Source organism: Ailuropoda melanoleuca, chromosome 1, assembly GCF_002007445.2.
Source record: "Ailuropoda melanoleuca isolate Jingjing chromosome 1, ASM200744v2, whole genome shotgun sequence".
Lineage (NCBI taxonomy): Eukaryota > Metazoa > Chordata > Mammalia > Carnivora > Ursidae > Ailuropoda > Ailuropoda melanoleuca.
The window spans coordinates 96,133,994-96,142,027 of record NC_048218.1 but is presented as its reverse complement, the minus strand read 5'-3'; the positions used below and the strand labels follow the sequence as shown (position 1 = coordinate 96,142,027).

Below are 8,034 nucleotides of genomic sequence, written 5' to 3'. Positions count from 1 at the left end.
TTATAGAAACTGACAAAGAAATTACATTTGCTAGAGTTCTTATACAAGAATGACACAAAATAAATTTTAATATAACATAAAAATTAGTTTTGTTACACAAAATTTTATGCCCTTTATGTCATCTATGCTGGACAATGATAATCTAATGGAAAATTAGATTAATTAAATAATCCAGAAATTCTTTAATTAAATACACAAATTCAAGTGTTCTTGACAGATTGAATAAGCAGCATTGTTGAAAGCAAACTTCCATATCTAAGAACCAAAACAAAGGAAAAATCACACACATCAGGGCAAATAAATCTGTCTGAATCCTTTATCATTCTTTATCAGTTTAGTTTTCGCATTGTATCTTTTCTGAGTTTTGCGTTGGTTTTATGTGTTTTGTATAACCACAAGAAACACATAACATGCTAAAATATAAATAACTGAGCTTGAATAGTCTGAATAGTCTAATCATTCATTTATCCATCCATCCACTGAGGAAACAAAGATTATCTGAGTATCTATTTTTAATTGGCATTGTAAAGACAAAGCTAAATGTTGCCGCTTGGCTAGCTTAAAAATAATGATTAAAATCTGGTATGATAAGTGCTGTTCAACACACACACAGACACTCAGCATATATAGCGTTGGACAAAGAAAAGTTTAATTTCAAATTTGCAACATAGACAAGAAAGACTTTACAGAGGAAAAATCACTTGAACTAGGTTTTGAAGCCTACCACGGATTTTTAAGTGCTTAAGACTGAATTGTTTACTTCAGGAGAGAGAAAAAATCATGTGCAATGGCAGAGAGGAGTAGCATATAGCTTGAGTTGAATGAGGTGGGGCCAGATATATGATAAAGACAAAGAAACTAAATCATAAAACACTTTATAATTTCATCAAAGGAATTTGGAGTTTAGACTATGGCTAATATTATACGTCTGCTGCTAATATAGCGTTTGAATAACAAAATATGATTTTCGGTTTTGAAAATTCCTGTTAAGAGCAGTAAGTCTAATGAATGGAAAGCGTGTAGAGGCAAAGACATGAAGTAGGAGGTTACCACATAGTTTTGTAAGCCATAATGAGGACCTAAATTAAACCAGTGAAGTGAAAATAAGAAAATGTGGTGAAACAGTTGGCGGACCGCTTGGAGTCAGTGCTGCAGGCTGGTGTCTTGCCTCCCAGGACTCTTCCCAGCTGTCTGTCCAACTCGCCCGTGATGCTGGTAGACCTCAGCAAATGGTCCCGGCCCTTGCGCCTGCAGAAGGTGGACGAGAAGCCGCAGCATGTGCCGCCGGTCCGATACACCAAGGCGGAGGTAGACAAGCTGGACAAATTGCTGACACCCACCTAGAAGTAGCCCACCAGTGTTGCATGACATGTCCTTGATCTGGGTGAACTCTACACTTGGTCATGACAGATCTGGAAGTGTCCAGCAGGAAGGACCCCAGATGCAGGGAATGGTACCCTTTTCTGGTGGTCAAAATGAAGGTCAATGACATCAGTAGTGGTACGGTCCTCTCCCACTAAGTAGACTTGGGCCTCCTGTGGGGATGGCCTTCACTGCTACATCTGGCTGGTTTAAGAGCAGAATGGGTCATTGAAGTGTGACAGGCCCATTCCCAGCAACCGACCTGGAGACCACCGTGGCAAATTCAAAGAGGCATCTTTCCACAAAAAGCATGAGCCTGGGCTGTCGATGGCCAGCACGTGTTACCAGGCTGAATGGGATGACTATGTGCCCAAACTCTAGGAGCAGCTGTCTGAGAAGTCGGAGAACGCTAGGAGACAGAAACCGTCCCGGAGGTCTCTGGCTGTGGTTTCAGGTTCAGTGATGCATGTAGATTTCTCTGCTTCCCAGTTCCCATTCTCACGGGCGAGGCCTGAGCAAGCAGGTGGTGGTTTAGGGTGACTTTTCCTTCTGCCTGTCCTTTATAATTCTAGAGGGTCACACCCAGGTTTATGTTTTGACCAAATTTGAATTCTATTTGGGGGGATGTTTTGGTACTAGGATGGGGTCATCAAATTGTGAAAAGAATAGCAACCCAGAATTTAAAGAAGAAAAAGTGCAGGTAAAAAAAACCAGGTCTACAGTAATAGAGCAGAGCATCAACAAATCTTTAAGAGAGGGTTAAAAAGTGAGAGGGAGAGAGAGATTCATTGCCTCAGCTTTTGTGAGCCTGAGTCCAGAATTGTGCACGATGGCACTTCTGCACATGTTTTCACAGCAATGTCTCTGTGGCTCCAGAGGCTGCCACATCCACTAGACCCCAGTGTATTACACCTCGGACTTGTTACTGGGATCAGTGTCCCACTCCAGCTCCTTTAAAGAGCAGTACTGTAAAAAGCAATAGGGAGAGTCGCTTTGTGGTTAAGGCCTGGCTATCTCCCTGAGCTGCAGGACTAGGTGAGAGGCTCTCAGAAATCCCTGCTGCACCTGTTAAACTGGTTACTCTTCGTCTGTGTAAGAAAACTGATCTGGAATTGTGGAATGTTGTGTTACTTCTGCTGTTTGCTTATAGCTGAATAAAAATTTTTAAAAAATTGTGTGGGTGAAAAAAAAAAGAAAGAAAACATGAAGAAATTGGTAGGGATATAATAATCTATTGCATGTGAGATTTGGAAGGAAGAGCTGCCAGATGGCTCTATGATTTCAGTTTTGAATAAGAAGACTGTGTAATTTTTTTTATCCAAATCAGAAAACGTAGGAAAATGAGAGAGGGTTCTAAAATAATCAAACTTTTATAATGTTGACATTTAAATCTTAATAAATTTGTTACTTTTATATTAGTGAATACATACTTTGATTCAAAACTTCTTAAAAATAATTTGTAGAAGTAAACATGTGTACCTGTGTATATCAAAGCAAAACAAAACATTGAAAAATTACATCAGTAGAATTACTATCTTTGGTTCACATTTATATACTTTAATCAGTTTCTAAGCGGTATCTGTCTCTCAAATTGTCACTATAGAATGTATTTTTTAATGAATCCAGATAATTTTTTAAATAAAATTGCTTGTAGTGTTTTTCAAAGTTGTATTTTGTAGTTAATAAATTTGAAGTAGGTGACTGTTTCTATTGTTAAAATTCTGTAGGCCGGAAATATTTTTAATTGAGAAAAATCTTCCGTATTTTTCCTAAAGTGCATGTAAACTCAGAGTTAACTCTGCTAAATAAAAGATCTTCATTCTATGTCTTTTATTGAAATACATAAAAATTTTAGCTCAAGTATTTTTACCAGCACTGTTTTTCCCCTTTATTCAAAGTAACTTTTTTCAACGAGTATTTTTATATAACAAAATTCATCAAATAAGATGTCTCTATGATTCCTTTCAATCTCTCATCAAACTTAGATGCTGCAATAAACAAAGGCTGTCTCAATTTCATTCTATCCTATTACAGAGTATTCAGTTATTCAGTTAAGAAAAGAACTTTAAAAGTTTTTCTCAGAACGTAGCTCAAGTGTAGATTTTCAGAAATAACTTATTGTATCCCGTTTGAGCTCTCATCGTCTGATTTTCTAGATTCTTTTGTTTCTGTAGGAAAAAATTTTTATTCCTTTTATTTCCAAGTTTTGTTTCAATTTTCTGAAAGTGTTAAATTTGACATTCTTTAAAAAGATTTCCAACAAAAGGGTGAAAGTTAACCAAAATTTAGGAAACCTTCTACAACAGTTCAAAACTACTGTAGAACACCTAGATTGGTTTACAAGATTGCTTTAAAGGCTAAAACATTTATATACATTTATTGATGGTGGGAAACAGAGAGAGAGTGTCGAAGCCTCTGTGTAAGTGGCTTTGTGTGTACAGGAGCTGTAGCTTATGGCGTGGCATATTAGTCCGGCAAATCCTAAAATTGCTTGGAGATAATTATTAAGTTTGTGTGTAGAAAACAAATTCCAAATATATTCATTCTCTTTTTTGAATTAAAAAAAAGAATATTGCCTTTACTATGACTTCATGATCTACAAATATTTGTTTTTATCTCTCTGAAAGCTTATCAGTCTTTAAGGTTGAAGTTTTAACTATTTTAGAATTATAATCACAGTAATCTCAGATGTTTCACCATAGAATAATTAATTTCCAAAAGCTTTAGAGTCCATTGATTAGATGAAAATATAACTACTATTAGAATTAAACTGACTTTCTATCTGAAATAACTTGAGACCATTTAAACCATGTATCATTTAACCCTTTGTAAAGTTCTTCTTTGGAAAATAGAGCCAACCCGTTAACAGTTCTCACTATACTTTTTGTATATGCATAAGAAAACTGGAGATTGAAAAAGTGAAATTAATTTAGAATAGTCATTTAATCTAAATGAAAAGCGTATTTCACTGAGTGATATATATAAACCCACTTTCTATATTAATTAAATCAAGATCTACTGGCATAATTTTCTTTTTAAATTTTTAAACTAAATGCTACCACTTCCCTTTAATGATTTGGTTTTCCTCTGGCATGTGATATCATTATGGCTCCACGTACAGTAGATGATTAAAGTCACGAATATTCAGTGCAACTCATAGCAACCTTTAGTAATAGATATGCTAAACACCTATTTCTTAGATTTTAAATTTTTTGGTTCTTTGCTACTAAAAGAGTTTATTGTAAAATGAAAGTTCCAGCAATCAGTGAAAAATTAGTTATAAATACTCAGCATAAAATATGTTACCCCAGACATGGGTGACTGGTTCATTAACAGATCTAGGGAAGGAAGAGATAGTTTTAAGTTATGATTATGAGTTCAACTTGGGCATGGTTAGTTGTTGATGACTGTGGTACATACAGTTGGCAATGCCCAGGAAGTATTTGTGAATACTGCTTTGGAGTACAAGAACACGGTGAAAGATAGAAATACAAATTTGGAAGTTCTCAGCATATGGGTAGTAGTTGAAACCATGATGAGATGAAAGATTAGGTAAGACATTGTCAGCACTGATGCTTGTTGAGTAGTTTCTGGGAGGTCTTTGTCTGGACATTGACAACAGAGAGTGTATGTGATTACTTTGTTCTAAGTGACTTGTGTGTTGGCTTCTTGTAGCTTCTGTAACAAATTACAACCAGAAGTCCACAATAAGTATCACTGGGCCAGAAGCAAGGTGTGTGCATGGACACATTCCCTCTGGAGGCTCTGGAGGAAGAGAATTTTGTTTTTTGCCTTTTTCGGAGCTGCCAACAATCCTTGACATATGGCCACATTATTCCAATCACTGCTTCTTCATCATACTGTCTACCCTTCTTCCTCTATGGTGAAATCTCCCCTGCTTCCCTCATAAGCTTACATGTGATTACATTTAAAGCCCATTCTGATAATCCAGGATAACCTTTCCATCTCAAGATATTTCCTTTAATCACATCTATGAAGCCTTTTTTGCCATGTGAGGTAACCACTGTTCATAGGTTCCAGGGATTAGGATGTGGATATCTTTGGGAGTAGGAGGCTAATATTACTCTGCCACAACTTATATTTGTCTGGTCACCATCAGTGTTGAGTTTTTCATCCTCTCTCTATCATCACTCCTGAATTTGGAAGACTTGGTACAAAAAAAGTAGTGTAATGTCTCATAATTTTTTATTGATTAAAATGACATTTTGGATATATTGTATTAAATAAAATATGTTATTAAAAGAATTTTATTTAAAACATTTTTTCAGTGTATCTACTAGAAAATTTAAAATTGCAAATGAAGTTAACATTGCATTTCTATTGGCACTGGTATAGAATGTGTATGAGTTTTAATCTCTTCATCTTATGGAGAAATTGCTGTTTCCTTACAAATAAATAGTTAAAATTCTTGAAAGCTGCACACTAAGTTAATTAAACACTCAGTTTTATTCTATGGATGTACTTTGCTCTATTGTAATCCATATTCATTCAAACTTATTTATTGCTGCTTTTCTCCATTTCACAGCAACAAACCAAAAGGACTTTATGCGAAATTATTGACTACACTGTGCCTCTCAGCCTCAGTTAACCCCTAATTCTGTGCACCTGGGAGCCAAAGCAACCTTAAAGGGCCACAGGCACTACCGTGATGAAGCATCTCTGGAAGGAAGTCTCACAGGGTGAGTGCCGGACTGATGGGCAGTGTCTTAGAACTGAGAGGAAATAAGGTAATTTGTAGGAGTTTGACATTTTCTTTCAAAAGGGATTGTATTCTAAAGGGTGAAGGGTGGTGAGGAAATAAGGGGAAATGTTTTTAATGGAGAGGGATCCAAGGGGAACTTGTAGGAATGGAAGAGTCTTCCAGGAAAGGAGGTTTGTGATTTGAGAGGACACTGTATGTGAGCCTGGAAGAAGAGGTGAAAAAGAGTGATCGGAGGAGAAAATCTAGGAGATTCTAAGCAGTGAAGGTCTGATGAGATGGAGAAGAAAGGGCACTACTCTTTACCAAACTTATACGTTTATCAGGTACTTTCATATATGTTATCCAAATTACACTTAAAATATTCATTTTTGCAGGCCAAAAATTTGAGGTGCAGAGACATGAAATGATTTTCCTAAGGTCACACAACTAATAAGTATCAAGGGCAAATTTAGGATCCGTTAATTAGTGGGTTGACATTCTTTAGAGTGTTAAAGCTAGACTAAAAGGTGAATCTGTGAGGGTAGAAAACATGGCAAGTGACTTGAGAAAATTTGGGAAATTTCAATGATAGGAATCTCTGTCTGATTGAAGCGGGGAAGGGGAAGAGGCAGGCCAGGGAAGTATTTGTACGTGGACTATTTGTGGCAGCTGTGGAAGCATATCACATCCAAAGGGCGCAGAAGAAATGGGATATTGGTTGGCCTTTTAACCAGTTAAGTTTTTGAACTTGAACAGTACCCCAGCATTGCGCTATATTTGTAATAAGCATAGACCTTTGGATTTTTATATAAGTAACTATAAGAAATATAAGCATATTTAACATTAGCCTCCCACAGACCTGAAAGAAACATAGTCAAAAACCAGTTCAAGTTTTAGTTAGTTCATCTGTAAAAATGAAGGCATTAAAAAGAAGTACTCCAGCTCTTATAATGGCATGATTTAAAGGTACCATGACATCACCTCAGCCTGCAGAATTCCCAGTTGTGTACTTCCCAACTTATACTAGTCTCCTTAGAAATCATTTTATTTTCATTTCACCCAGAACCATTATGGGCTCAACACCTTTTCTTCAAATATTAGCATTCCCCTCATTTCAGTGGACTCTTCCATCAAGGGCTCTGAGATACGTTATTTTATTGATGACCTTCCCTGACATACTACTGACCTCTAATCATTTAAGCAGCCAGTCTATAAGCAGATATGACAGAGCAGCTGGTGGAGATGAGGGGGAGAAGATCCTGCACACTAACACACTTGGCTCACCATAAATTTACAAAAACCAAACAGAATTTTTCTTCTTGCTCCTCTTTGGCAGCCTCCTTTGATTAATTGCTGAGTGTTTTCCCTATTCTGATTTTTCAGTATCTTTCTTTATTTCTAGCTGTCAGTCTTGCATATTGTTTAGCCAAAACAAGGCACTTGTCTTAGGCTCCCTCATTTCACCTCCTCATTTCGATGGATCACTGCCTTGACATACAGAGCTTTTCATTCTTCCATGAGATCTGAGGAAAAGAAAACACCTTTAGGCTCTATTTCAAATTCCTTTTTATTTTCTTAAAAAGCTGTTTGTCATCATTTACTTTTGTCCTATTATCTTTAATTTTTCTTTTTCTATTGATTCTTTTTTATGTCCTGATTAATGACTAACACTTTTTTTTTAAGTTTTGGTAAATCAATAGGAGAAATAACATATCATTGTTATTTAAATTGATTTTTCTTGAATTATGTGATAAAAATTTTAAATGTTTAGCAGCCATTTCATTCCCTACCAAGTGAATTGTCTTTTGAATATCATGCAACTTTTTTCTATTGATAAGTTAGTATAAACTTTGCAATGTTTTTAAACTTTTTCCTGAGTTAATATTAAGTATTTGTCATATTCATGACAATTTTTTTTTAGTTTGTTGCATCTGACTAATGTGTAAGAAATGGTAGAAATCAAAAAGGTT

General features: G+C 35.9%; 1 pseudogene; it reads left to right on the top strand.

Moving 5' to 3' along the window:
* Positions 1 to 1,209: 1,209 nt before the first annotated feature.
* LOC100465905 lies at positions 1,210 to 1,902 on the top strand (annotated as a pseudogene).
* The last annotated feature ends 6,132 nt before the right edge of the window (positions 1,903 to 8,034 follow it).